The sequence below is a fragment of the Rhinopithecus roxellana genome, chromosome 3, assembly GCF_007565055.1.
Source record: "Rhinopithecus roxellana isolate Shanxi Qingling chromosome 3, ASM756505v1, whole genome shotgun sequence".
NCBI lineage: Eukaryota > Metazoa > Chordata > Mammalia > Primates > Cercopithecidae > Rhinopithecus > Rhinopithecus roxellana.
Window position 1 is genome coordinate 13,473,153 of NC_044551.1, and position 12,693 is coordinate 13,485,845.

The 12,693-nt window shown below is 60.7% G+C and overlaps 1 protein-coding gene across 4 annotated transcripts in view; it reads left to right on the top strand.

The window, feature by feature from the left end:
* The first annotated feature begins 222 nt into the window (after positions 1 to 222).
* LOC104654227 (tubulin polymerization-promoting protein) overlaps positions 223 to 12,693 on the top strand; it is a 43,641-nt gene continuing 31,170 nt past the window's right edge. For 3 of the 4 annotated variants that reach the window (XR_004056333.1, XR_004056332.1, XM_030927155.1), the window contains exon 1: positions 223 to 340. The gene's annotated coding sequence lies outside the window, so the exon portion shown is untranslated. The remainder of the gene's footprint in view (positions 341 to 12,693) is intronic. The other variant, XM_030927156.1, reaches the window with a different exon arrangement.

A 12,693-nucleotide genomic window follows, 5' to 3' on the forward strand; every position in this document is an offset into this window, starting at 1 on the left:
AGGCGGTTCCCACGGCCGGAGGGTCGGCCGCGCCCTGCGCTGAGCGGATACCCGGTGGCCGGCGGGGCTTGCGCGGACCCGGCCTTGTAAGGCAGACGCCTCGGTGCGCCCCGCGCGTTCCCCGAGCCGGGTGGGGCGGCGGGGGCGGGGCTGCCAATGAGCGCGCGGGGCGGGGCTTGGGGCGGGCGCGGGACGCTGGGGGCCGGGGACGGGCCCGGGGCGGGGCGGGGCTGGGCGGGACCGGCTGGCGCGGGGCCGCGGCGGGAGCGCTCCGCTGAGCACCAGGTCGCGCGCGGCCGAGTCGCGGAGGCGCCGCCGCTGCAATCCCTGCGTCTCCAAGGTAAGCGGGCGCGGGGCTCGGTCCTGTGGGCACGGCTCGGGGGTCACCCGGGGACGCAGACTGGGCCCATCAGCCCCAGCAGCCACCTGCGCCGCAGCCCCTGCCCCCGCGCTCACCCGAGCCCCCTTCCCGGGCCGTCCCGCGCGTCCCGGCGACCCCAGATTAGGATGCCCGGGGTTCGGCGCTGCGCGCTCGGTGCCCGGAGGCGGCAGGGAGGCTTCGCAAAGGCCACGGGCGGGGGTCACCGTCCGCCGCGCCAGGGACAGGTCTGTCACCGTCTCCGGGCCCTGCGCCTGGCGCTTTGGTCTTTCTTCGCTGCCAGGGACGCCCCTGCAGCCTTTCCCTCCAGGCCCTCCCCAGCCCGGGACTCGAACCGTTTCCCTAGTCCCAGGCCGAGGGGGCCGCCGCCAATGTGAGCCGTGGGAAATTAGGGCGTGGAAGGCTGGAATGAAGCCACTGCCCGCAGCAGGTTTTGAGAGATCCCGGGCCACAGAAACGGTCCAGAATGAGTCGTCTCGGGGTCCTGACACCACCGCGTCCTGGCAGGTGGGGGTGTCAGACCGTCCCCCGCAGAGCCTCGGGCTTCCCTGGGCCTTGGCTACTGCCCGCGGGCCTGTGGCGATGGAGAGGCGCTCCCGGGACACCTTCCCGCACCCCTGGGAGCAGCGCCCGAGGATCTGAGGAGCCCTTTATTCTGCGGTTTCGGTTACGTAAACGGAGCCGAGGGAGGTGAGAAGCGCGTCCCTCCCCGGCCGTGGCGGGGCTGCTGTTTTGGTGGGGGTTGGGGGCTGCTGTTTTGGTGGGGGTTGGGGGGCTGCTGTTTTGATGGGGGTTTGGGGCTGCTGTTTTGATGGGGTCTGGGGGGGCTGCTGTTCTGATGGGGATTTGGGGGCTGCTGTTTTGATAGGGGGTTTGGGGGCTGCTGTTTTGATGGGGTCTGGGGGGCTGCTGTTTTCATGGGGGTTTGGGGGCTGCTGTTTTGATGGGGTCTGGGGGGCTGCTGTTTTGATGGGGGTTCGGGGGCTGCTGTTTGGATGGGGGTTGGGGCTGCTGTTTTGATGGGGGTTGGGGGCTGCTGTTTTGATAGGGGGGTTGGGGCTGCTGTTTTGATGGGGGTTCGGGGGCTGCTGTTTGGATGGGGGTTGGGGCTGCTGTTTTGATGGGGGTTGGGGGCTGCTGTTTTGATAGGGGGTTGGGGCTGCTGTTTTGATGGGGGTTTGGGGGCTGCTGTTTTGATGGGGTCTGGGGGGGCTGCTGTTCTGATGGGGATTTTGGGGGCTGCTGTTTTGATGGGGGTTTGGGGGCTGCTGTTTTGATGGGGTCTGGGGGGCTGCTGTTTTGATGGGGGTTTGGGGGCTGCTGTTTTGATGGGGTCTGGGGGGCTGCTGTTTTGATGGGGGTTGGGGCTGCTGTTTTGATGGGGGTTGGGGGCTGCTGTTTTGATAGGGGTTTGGGGGCTGCTCTTTTGATGGGGGGTTGAGGCTGGTGTATTGATAGAGGTTTGGGGGCTGCTGTTTTGATGGGGTTTGGAGGGCTGCTGTTTTGATAGAGGTTGGGGGGCTGCTGTTTTGATGGGGGTTTGGGGGGCTGCTGTTTGGATGGGGGTTTGCGTTCCCTCTCAGTGTCATCACTGATTCACCTGGCATGTTTATTATAGAGGACTGGGCCCCTCAGCCCACCCCGGCCACCCCTCCCTGCTTGACTTCTCTGGGAGAGAGGTCTCCCCCTCCGCGCCCAGCCAGCCCCTGCCCCTGGTAGGTGACCCAGCTCCCTGTGACCTGGGACTAGGAGATGGGGCTGGACGGAGGCCTGGAAGGGGCAGGAAGTGGAGGGGAGTGAGGCAGCTGCAGCCTGATGCCTGCGCCTTGAACTGGGCTCTCGCGCCTGTCAGCAGCTGGGTGCCAGCGCCTCCCCACCACGTGATCCTCGGAGGGCCTGTGGGGGAGGGGCGGGCTCCAGGAGCGGCTGCAGAAGGCGAGCTTCAGGAGGGTGTGTGCGTTTTCCCGGGAGGGGTCTGCAGCTTTCCTGGTTTCTGATGGGATCCCTGATTCCAAAAAGCGCCGGCATGAACTCGCTCTGCATCTTCACAAAGCATGAAGTCATGGAGACGGGACCTGCGTGTGCGTGGAGGAAGCTCCCCTGGTCACTGGCTGCATTTTAATCTTACAGCTGTGGTTGGTCCATCTTCCTGAATTCCCTGAAGTTGCAATACATGTTGTAACGATTATACAAGGTTATAAATGCTCATTGTGGAAATGAGCATAGAAATGCTCATAGAAACGGTCTAAAAGGGGCTTCCTTTTGACCCCTCTACCCTAATTTGCAAGCCTCACACTGGCAGTGGCTGCCCTAGGCCTGGGAATCGATCAACAGGGTTCATGCACCGGGCTGGGCAGGGCCTGGAGGGAGGGGCTGCAGGGGGCACAAAGGCCAAAGCGCCACACACAGGGCTCAGGAGAACTGCCTGAAGAAAATTAGGATCACCCATCGCAGATGGAGACTGGGGAGCTCTCTGGAGAGCAGGCAGTCTGTTCCCTCCCAGGCCTGTGGGAGCCACTCCCTGCAGAGGACGCTGAGAATTAAAAGCTTCCTTGGGAGAGGCTGTGCCAGCAGAGCCGAGTCTATTTATAGCTGGTGGTGAGACAGGAGGAGTGTGTGAGAGGGATGCCATCTGGGGCTCTCGGGGCCCCCAGGCCAGTGCTGGTCAGCGCCCTGCAGTACCTGGCCCAACCTGGTGCCCTCAGGCAGAAGCGCCTTCAGGAAAACACTCTGGGTGAGGAGAGTCGCTCATTGCCTCCTCCTGGGCTGGGGGAGCCAGAAGGCTGCGCTCAGGAGGGTTGCGGCCGGGTGTCAAGTCCATCTGAGCCCACAAACCCTCAGCCAGGAGCCAGGATCAGGCAGCAGAATCTACACATGCCTAGTTCCTACTGCTGGAGCAAAAGGTGTTTCCTGGGAAGGAAGGGGTGGAGCTGCCTGGGTCAGGCCCAGCCACATCTGGGGCTCAGACCTGGTCCCCGGCATCCACGAGCCAAACCTTAAGCTGCCCTGCGTGGATCTTCCTCCTAGGGAGACCACCTTCCTCTTGGTGTGTGTGTGTTAGGGCATGCCACAGGGCTATAACCCACCACATCCCCGTGATATGATCTTCCACCCAGGGCAGCCCCCACCCAGATGATCCCCCACCTGGGGCAGCCCCCACCCAGATGATCTCTCACACAGGGATTCCCTCCTAGGGCATTGGCAACAGGGTTTCCCCCTAAGGTGACATCCCCCTCCCAGGACATCTACTTCCCAGAGCCACCCCCTCCCAGAACCACCCCCTAGGCCATTCCTTCCCCAAGGCTCCACCACCCAGGACAACGTCCACAAGGATTCCCCACCCAGGGAATCCTCCCCACATGGCATCTCCACCCAGGGAATCTACCCCCACTCAGGGCATCCCCGCCACATGGCATCTCCACCAAGGGCACCCCCCACCCAGGGCAGCCCCCCACCCAGGGCAGCCCCCCACCCAGGGCATCCTCCCCACATGGCATCTCCACCAAGGGCATCCCCCCACCCAGGGAATCCCCCCACCCAGGGCATCCCCCCACCCAGGGAATCCCCCCTACCCAGGGCTTCCTCTGCACACGCCATCCCCACCCGGGGTATCCCCTTCCCCTGGGAATCCCCCTCCCCAGCACATCCCCCCCACCAGGGGATTTCCCCCTCCCCAGGGCATCCCTCCCAGGGTTCCTCCCCCAGGGCTTACCCCTTCCTAGGACTTCCCCCCCCCAAGGCTTCCCCATCCTGGGCATTTTACCTCCAGGCCATCTCCCCGCCAGGGCCTCCAGGACCCGTCAACTCAGCAGCACCTCCTCAGTTGGGCAGCCCCTCCCCAGCGCTGCAGGGCTCTGCCTGGGAATGGCTTTGATTGGCCCTGCTGGATCCAGGGGAGGGGCGGGTTCTGTGGTCTGCAGCCCCCTGCAATCACACCTGGGGAAGGGCAGTGCCCTGCAGGAAAGTGGCACGCGGTTCTCAGAAAAAGAATTAAGAAAAACATCAGCTATCCCTAAATCTTATTTCCTGATATGCAAATTAAGACTGTTCTGAGTTCCAGGTTTCTCCTTTAACTTAAGCACTACTTAATTGTGAATTGTAATTTAATGTCTGAATGTCCAAATGCATGACTTTCTTTGGGGAAGAAATATAAAAAATCTTTCAAAAGAGTGGAAGTAGGCGACAGCTTTCTGTCTTTGCATCATACCAACTGCCTTCTGCAGCCTCATCCGTTGAGAAAGCCGGGCTTCTCCCTTCCATTGTGGAAGGGTGAGCGCCTCCTCTGAGGACCCCAGTTGTGCTGATGTTGTTGAAAAGTGAGGTTCTGGAAGGGAAGGGAGGTTCTTAACCCCTCTTTAAGCCCAGCAGTGAAGGCCACCTGGAGCCCTTTCCCCGTTCAGTGCGGCTCAGGGAAGGGATTGGTGCGTGCGTTCCTCCGGGCAGGCTCTGTGTCCCACGTCTGACTTCTTGGCATGATCAAAGGTCGCCGCCCATGTGGGCTCCACGTGATCCCCCAGGGCACATGGCGTCACAGACCACATTTCCCAGATTCCATAACCTGTAACCCCAACCTGCTCATTTGTTCACAAATGTCCAACGTGGCCTCTGCCCAGGGAATGCCACCAACAGCCGCACCTGCCAGGCGACTTCACACACCCGCTGCCTCCCTCTGGCCATCAGTCATCAGTCAGTGGGGACAGAAGCAGCGAGCACCCATATGGGGTCTGGACGTGGCTTCCAACCCAGGCCCTGGCCCAAGTGCCCTCACGTATGACACAGGCGAGCTCCCAGCACCCTCTGCCTTGTGCACAGCCACCTGCATCTCACAGGTGACCTGGCCACCGTGGCTGCTTCTGGGGCATCCATCCTCTCCTGTGCACACCAGCCCCCGCTTCTCCTAAGGCTGCCCAAGTGCCGGTTTCCTTTGCTCCTCGGCGGGGTGGCACCTCTGCCTTCTCAGTGCCAGAGGAGCCTGGGCCGTGTACGGAGCCACTGGGGTGAAGCTCATCTCAGCCTCACCTCCCACCAGGCTTGTTCCTGCCACCTTCGCCAGTGGCCACGTGTCCTCAGGCCGCCTGCTGTGAGGGCCCCAGCTGGCACCTGGCACAGTCCACCTGCAGTTCTAGTGCCAGTCGTTGTGGGCTGTCTCTCTTCATGTTCCGGGAGTGAGATGGGGTGTTACTCACCGTCTGTCTTCTCATCGAATCACCAGTTCCTGAGCACTGTGCTTTGGCTTTGCCTGTGTTTTTAACGTTTAACCTGAAGCCACGCAGTGGGCACTCTGTTGTGCAGGCTCACCATGGTCAATAGTGTGCGGGAGTGGTCCATCCACACTGTGTCGAGGAGCCCCAGGCACTCGCGCTCATTCTGCCCACACTTCCGCGGGGACTCCCGCTGTCCCTCAGACCACCATGCTGTCAGCAGGCGCCTGTCCACGCGGCTTCCCTTTCTTGGCAGCTAGGGATGAATCTGTCGTGGGCGTTCCTGGGGTGTTCTTTGGGGCATGTGGGCAGGAGTCTCTTGGGCCAATCTGGAAGTGGAGCCGTTGGATCTGGGATCATGTGTGTCTTTACATTCATCAGATGATGCCAAGCAGTTCCCAGAGGGGTCGAAGCCATTCACCCACACAGTTTCCTGTTGGCCCGTGTCCTTGCTGGCACTGGCCACTGTCAGCCTTTGCAATGTCTTAGCCTTTTCTGAGGCTGTGTGGAAGCCTTATGATTTGCATTTTCCTGGTCATACTAACGAAGCTGAGTGCTTCCCGCCGAGCACTGGGCACTTGGATACCTTGTCCCTGAGGGGCCTTTTCAAGCCAGCTGCCCTTTGTGTATTGAATTCTTATTGATCTGTACAGGTTCTTTATATATTCTGGAGACAAGCCAACATTTGCTGTGTGTAGCACACATCTCCTACCCTGGGGTTCGCCTTTTCACTCTCTTGATGACATTTTTTCAATGAACGGAAGCCCTTTCTTTTAATCTGGTGCCTTCTAAGAATCTTTTCCTGCAGGGCAAGGCTTTCTGTGTCCGTGTAACAAATTTCCCCCACGCCAAGGACATCAGAAATTCTTTTGCATGACCTTCCTGAGGTTTCTCGATCTGATCTGGAGGACAACCCTTTGGCATGCAGACACAGCTGCACCTTCCCTTAAATCAACAAATTCCCACCAACTGACTTTTCCTCACGCCAGCCACATATGCACCCTGCATTTTCTCCACCTAAAAATGGGCAACCGGAGGCTGGATGGGTCTCAGAAGGCAGGTGCTGTTGGCAGCCCTGGCCTAACACCCATCCTGGCTTAAGCGGACCCCCAGGGGCCTCTGGAGCCACCCGAGGGCCTCCACAGACTCTGTTCCCATTAGGGGTGCTGAGCCTTCTGGTCCCACCTGCCGTGTCACTGTGTCCAGAGGCCACTGACAATTGACACAGTCCGGGGTTAACACAACAGGAACGCATTCCCCCGTGGTCCTGGAGACCAGAAGCCCAGTGTCCAGGCATCTCAGGGGTCAGCTTCCTCTGGAGGCTTGGGGGGACCCTCCCCACCTCTTCCAGCTCCTGGTGGCTCCAGTTGTCCTGCACGTGTGGCTGCGTCACTCCAGTCCCAGCCTCACGGCGACTGTCTTAGTCCGTGGGTGTTGCTGTAACAGCACCAGGCATGGTAATTTATGAAATGGTATGTTCACTTCTCACAGTTCTGGAGGCTGGAGAGTCCAAGATCAAGGCACCTGCAGGCTTGGCGTCTGACAAGGGCCCTTCCCTGCTTCTAAGACAGGGTCTGGTTGCCGTGTCTTCATGCTGCAGCCCGTGGACAAGGCACTCCGTCATTCTTCGGAACCTGGCCCCCAGAGCTCAATCTCATCCCCCAAAGACTCTAACTCTTAATGCCCCTACAATGGGGATTAGGTTCCAGTGTGAATTTTGGAGGGGACGAATTCAGCCTCTGGCACCTTCTCCTCTTCTCTGTGTATCTTCTCTTCTGCCTTTTCTAGGTAGAGACACTCACCATTGGATTTAGGGCTCAGCCGTGGCTAATCCGGGATGATCTCATTTCCAGATCCTTTCTCCAAACAAGGTTGCATTCACAGGTTCTGGAGATTAGATGGGGCCACCGCTGGCCCAGAGCTGGCCTTGTCCCAGCTGCCTGCAGGTGCCCTGGACCTGGAGCCCAGAGGGTAACCCAAGGGCAGTGACTGGGCTGGGGCGGGGCACAGTCCTCGTGCATCTGGCTCTCAGTGAAGCCGCGCTGGATGAGGGACCAGCCCCTGGTTCTGCTGTGTTCTGTAACCTGCTCTGCTCCCTGTGAGAGCCCCGGCTGTTTTCTCCTGTAACCCACTGTGCCTCCCATGAGAGCCCCAGCTGTGTTTTCTCTAACCTGCTGTGCCCGCCGTGAGAGCCCTGACTGTCCCCACGGGAGGTACCTTTAATGGAGGCCTGTCCCACCGCATCTGCAGCTGCCGCGTCTTGGACGTGGTTGATGGGATGAGCCCGCCGGGATCTATTTTATTCCCTTTTGGGATGCTCTGTTGGTGGAATGTCCTGTGTGGTGCTTTAGAGAAATGGTGTTGGCATGGGTGGTGGGCACTGGCCGGGGATGTGGTTTAACTCTCACTTGGGCCTTGGACAGCCGTCTCAGACCAGGATGAGTCTCCGCTGCAGTGTCCTTTGCAGAGTCCGGGAGCCCCATTGCACCTCTGTCCTACGGTGGCCATTTGGTGGCAAAGTTGGTGCCCCTGGCAGCCCCAGCATCTGTGGCCTGGATACTCAGTCCTAGTGGTCTGGAATGTTCCATCCTCCCTCCTGCGTCTCCCTGTCATCCTTAATCCTGAGTCTCCCACTCAGAAGGGATTTGCTGTGTAGCCTGGGAGGGTTTTCTCTGCGACTGCCCTGCCTTCTCATCCCTACACCTGTGTGCAGATGGGCTCCGGTGGCTGTCCCCAAAGTGGCCGTGCTGAGGGCTGCGGGGACCACATCCTGCAGATGGGGGCCAAGATGTGGTTCCCAGAGGCAGAGGGCACCAGGGGCTGGGTGCTGAGTGCACCCTATTGACCCGAGAAGCTCCTGTGCACCCATCTGTCTTCTTCTGAGGGCAGAGAGTGAGTGGAGGTGGCCGGGGCCACGCAGCCCCTTCTCCCCTGCCCCCCTTACCGGAAGGCTGTTGTGCAGGGTCCCTCCCACCCCATAGGACTTAGGACAGTGTGAAGCCTGCCCTGTCCTGCCCAGGTCTGAGGCCACGCAGTTGTGGTGAGTGGCAGGGGTCCCGAGTGGCCCCGTGCAGGATGGCTGAAGGACGCCATGTGAGACGACCAGGGTAGAAGTGTGGTGTGCTGTGGACGCTGCCACAGGACTTGGCCCTGCCCTCCTCCTCCCACTTCCTTGGGGACTGCACTCAGCATGGGCTTGGCCCTCAGTGTCCCTGAAGAACAGGAGCCCAACCTCAGGTCCTCTCTGGGGCAGAGCCTCAGCCCAGGCCTGGAGACCCCATCCTAGTGACCTCATCCTAGTGACCTCTCTGGACCAGTGACCTCTCAGGACAGTGACATCTGAGGACTGGCGACCTCTCTGGACTGGGGACCTCTCACGATGGGGACCTCTCAGGACTGTGGCCTTTCAGGACTGTGACCTCTCTGGACGGGCATCGTGGGCAGCCCTGGCCATGTGCGCCTGCCTGGCCTCTGGGTGGGGTGCTCTCGCATGTGCCCTGGGGACACTGGGCTTGGCTGATCACCCTGCATCTTACACTGTGGGGAAGTGCAGACTCAGAAATGGCCAGCTTTGTTTTGGGTCCATGGGTGCAGCGGGGGAAGCTGCTGGTGGCTTCTCCAGGGCAGGTGGAGCTTCAGAGGTCACCCCCGGCCTGGTCCAGCCCAGCACAACCCAGGGGACCTGCAGGACACCTGCAACCAGGACAGAGGTTCCCAGGGAGGCCAGAGCCTGAGCAGGGCCGAGGGCTGACTCTGGGGTCTCAGGCCCCAGGGAGGGGTGATGAGCTGAGGCGGGTGGTGCCTCCCACTGGCTCTGTGGCTCCTGCCTCAACCTCTGAGCCGGCACTCCTGGTGATGTGAGCACGGCCTGTCCACCAGCCTCCTCCGCCAGCAAGGCTCAGCCACCCCACAGCCGTCCATGTGGAGAGCGGTCATGTGGGCTCTGTCGGCGCCACCCCCCGTGGGTGTGGGCAGTGAACAAGGGAAAACCGAGGCTGCTGATGCCTTTAAAACAGCAACTGGCCCTAGTGACAGGCCCCAGGTCCTAGTGACACACCCCAGGCCCTAGGGACAGGCCCCTGGCCCTAGTGACAGACCCCAGGCCCTAGGGACACACCCCAGGCCCTAGGGACAGGCCCCTGGCCCTAGTGACGGACACACCCCAGGCCCTAGGGACAGGCCCCTGGCCCTAGTGACACACCCCAGGCCCTCGTGACAGACCCCAGGCCCTAGTGACAGGCTCCAGGCTCAAGGGACAGGCCCCTGGCACTAGTGACAGACCCCAGGCCCTAGTAGCAGGCTCTAGGCCCAAGGGACAGACCCCTGGCCCTAGTAACAGACCCCAGGTCCTAGTCACAGGCTGCAGGCCCAAGGGACAGGCCCTGGCTCTGGTGACTGGCAGACCCCAGGTCCTAGTGAGAGACCCCTGGTCCTAGTGACAGAGCCCTGGTCAGTCCTAGTGACTGCCCCTGGCCCTGCTTACTGACGCCACGTGGACACCCGGGTTTCCAGCCCCTGGACAGCTCTGTGATAAGAGGCCGGCTGCTGTTTCTCCAGCCCTATCAATTCTGTTCTGTCAGCTTTTCTGTAAGTTTGGCTTCGGGCAGTCCAGCATCCAGTCTTAAGGCGTTTCCCAGGAGATTCATTCTGACAAATTGGGCCCAGTTGATTTTCCGTGGGGCCTCTTGGGAACCCGGACAGCCCATGGGGTTGGGGGCAAGGTAGCCTGGGGTGTCTGGGACAAAGCCCCGCCTGAGTGGTCGAGTCCTTGGAGCTGGTGATGCACCTGGGGCAGGTGTTCCCCGGCCAGCGGGGGCGCTTCGTTCCCCAGGACATTCGCCCTCTGGGGTCTGCCTCTGCCTGCCCCGCTCTGAGGTCTGTGGTACCACCTCTGCCCTTGTCTTCTGCCCTCTCCAAGCCTGTTTTGAAAATGCCAGTTGGACAACACAGTGTGGCCCACACCCGTGGGTGAGGGTGAGCCCATAGGCGCCATCCTCCTGACTCCCTGGGGAGGCCCTGGGGGTGGGGGCACGTGTGGGGTGGGCTCAGCCTCCAAGCAGGTCCTGGCTGGGCCCCACTTGGGCTCCCGTGGGGTCTAGCCAGGGAAGGGGCATGTGCTGTGAGCAGGAACCTGGGTCAGGGCAGGGCTGGGCACGTCCCTCCTACCAGGGAGTCACCGGCCAGTGGGAGAGGGTGCAGGTGCACACCTGGATGCAAGCCACAGGCCTGGGAGTGCAGGGCAGAGCTGGGGTGGTGGGCACAGGCCTGGGAGAGCAGAGCAACCCCCTGGGGGCTCAGGGCACACGCCTGGAGATGGTGGGTGCATGCCTGGGAGCTTGTCCTTTGACCCCTGGGTAAGCAGTTTGTCTTCCTGGAGTCTCTTCTGCTACACGACCTTCTTTACCCTCACGGTGACAAAGCAGAGCCTCCGAGGGAAACGCTGTGAGGGTCTGCACCCAGGGCTCAGGTGCGCTGCGTCCAGAAACTGTGGGAAAGTGGAGGACGCCTGGCCTCCACCTGTCCAAGGAGAAGCAGCTGGCACAGCCGCATACTATGCTTGGTGGTGAGCGCCAAGGGAGAGGTGCCCGCCCAGGCTCATTGTCCCTCTGACACCTCCACGTTCTCTTAAAATTAAATGTATTCTATTACCGTCATTGTGGAAACAGCACATGGGTCTAATGAAGCGATCCAGACAGTGCAACTCCCGTCTCCTCTGCTCCTGCTCGTGGTTTGCAGCCGCGTCCTTCTCCTCCAGACCCAGCAGCAGCCTGGCTGTCTTTGACAGCAGCACGTCACACCTAATTCATTCTATTTTAGTTTAAAAACCTTAAAAAAAATATTTTGTTAAGCTAATGCCTGTTTGAGGTAAAACAAAACTACAAGAACCTAGAACAGCGAAGCTCCGATGGGCTCTGAGGCGAGTCCCCGTGTGAGATCCCTGAGCGTGCACCCCACGCAGAGCCGGCTCTGGAAGCATTTCTGGCAGCCGTCGTCTGAGGTCGGCACCGCTCCACCCCTTGGTGCAGAAAGGCTGGGGCTGAGTTGGGACGGGTTCCGCTTTTCCCTCCAGAACCGCCTGGCCTGGTCCTCGGCCCTCCCAAGCGCCCGAGGCCTCACTCCCGTGACGGCCATGGGTTCCTGCATCTACTCCTTCTTGTCGGCTGTTGATGGCTGTCACCCTCGTCTTCCTGGGAAGCCCAGTCACCAAGCACCTCTGCAGGGGGTGTGGCCACGTCTCTGAGCTCACACCCACTGCAGGTGGCCTCCCTCCCCTCAGCCTGAGTGGGGACAGTGGACGAGGGTATCCAAGTCCCGGCCGGAAGCATTTTTCCTCAGAACGTTTGAAGCCAGTGTCTGTCTTCAGTAGATCTGGCGATGGCCTGACCCCTATTCCTTTCTGCCTTCTCCCCCGCGGCCCCCACAGCGCTCTCGCTCGTGCCATCTCATGCTGCTTGCTGTGCTGAGAGGGGCTGAGCCCAGCAAAGGTGGTGCCTGCCCAGCAGGGGCGCAGGGGTACCTAGGCGCAAGGGCCGTGCGCTGGACCGTTCTCACGCACCGTGACTCCCGCCTGCTTGGATCTCTGCTCACACGCATCCTCTTCCGCCGGGTCTGAAATTGCCTGCTGGCCTCCCTCTGACCTGCCTCAGTTTCTCCTCTTCACTCCTCGCTGCCTGATGTTTCATTACTTGTGTGTTTGTTTTTCACCTGCCCCACTGAAGGCCTCACGAGGGCAGGACGCTTTCTGTCCTGCTCAGCCTTTCAAGGCCAACCTCAACCTCCAGGCTTATTAAAAACTCGTGCAAAGCACATGCTGATGGGCGGGACGTCCTGCGCGAGCCCTGAAGGCGGCGCCGAGGGGCTTCCCTCATCCCTTTGCTCCCAGGCGGGTCCCACGGGGTGCAGGTTCTCAGATGACTCACTGAGGTGTGTGAATAAGGGTCTTTGTTCAGGCGCGTCCCCACAGGCGATAAGACCACAGAACGCAGCCCTGAATTTGAAGCATCCCAGAAGGTTCTTTTCCTCTGACCCGCACGCCCACCACTGTTCTGGGTGCTCACAAAACCCACCATTGCTTCTGGGAATTTTGCAACCGCTCCTCCTGCCCAGTGTTCC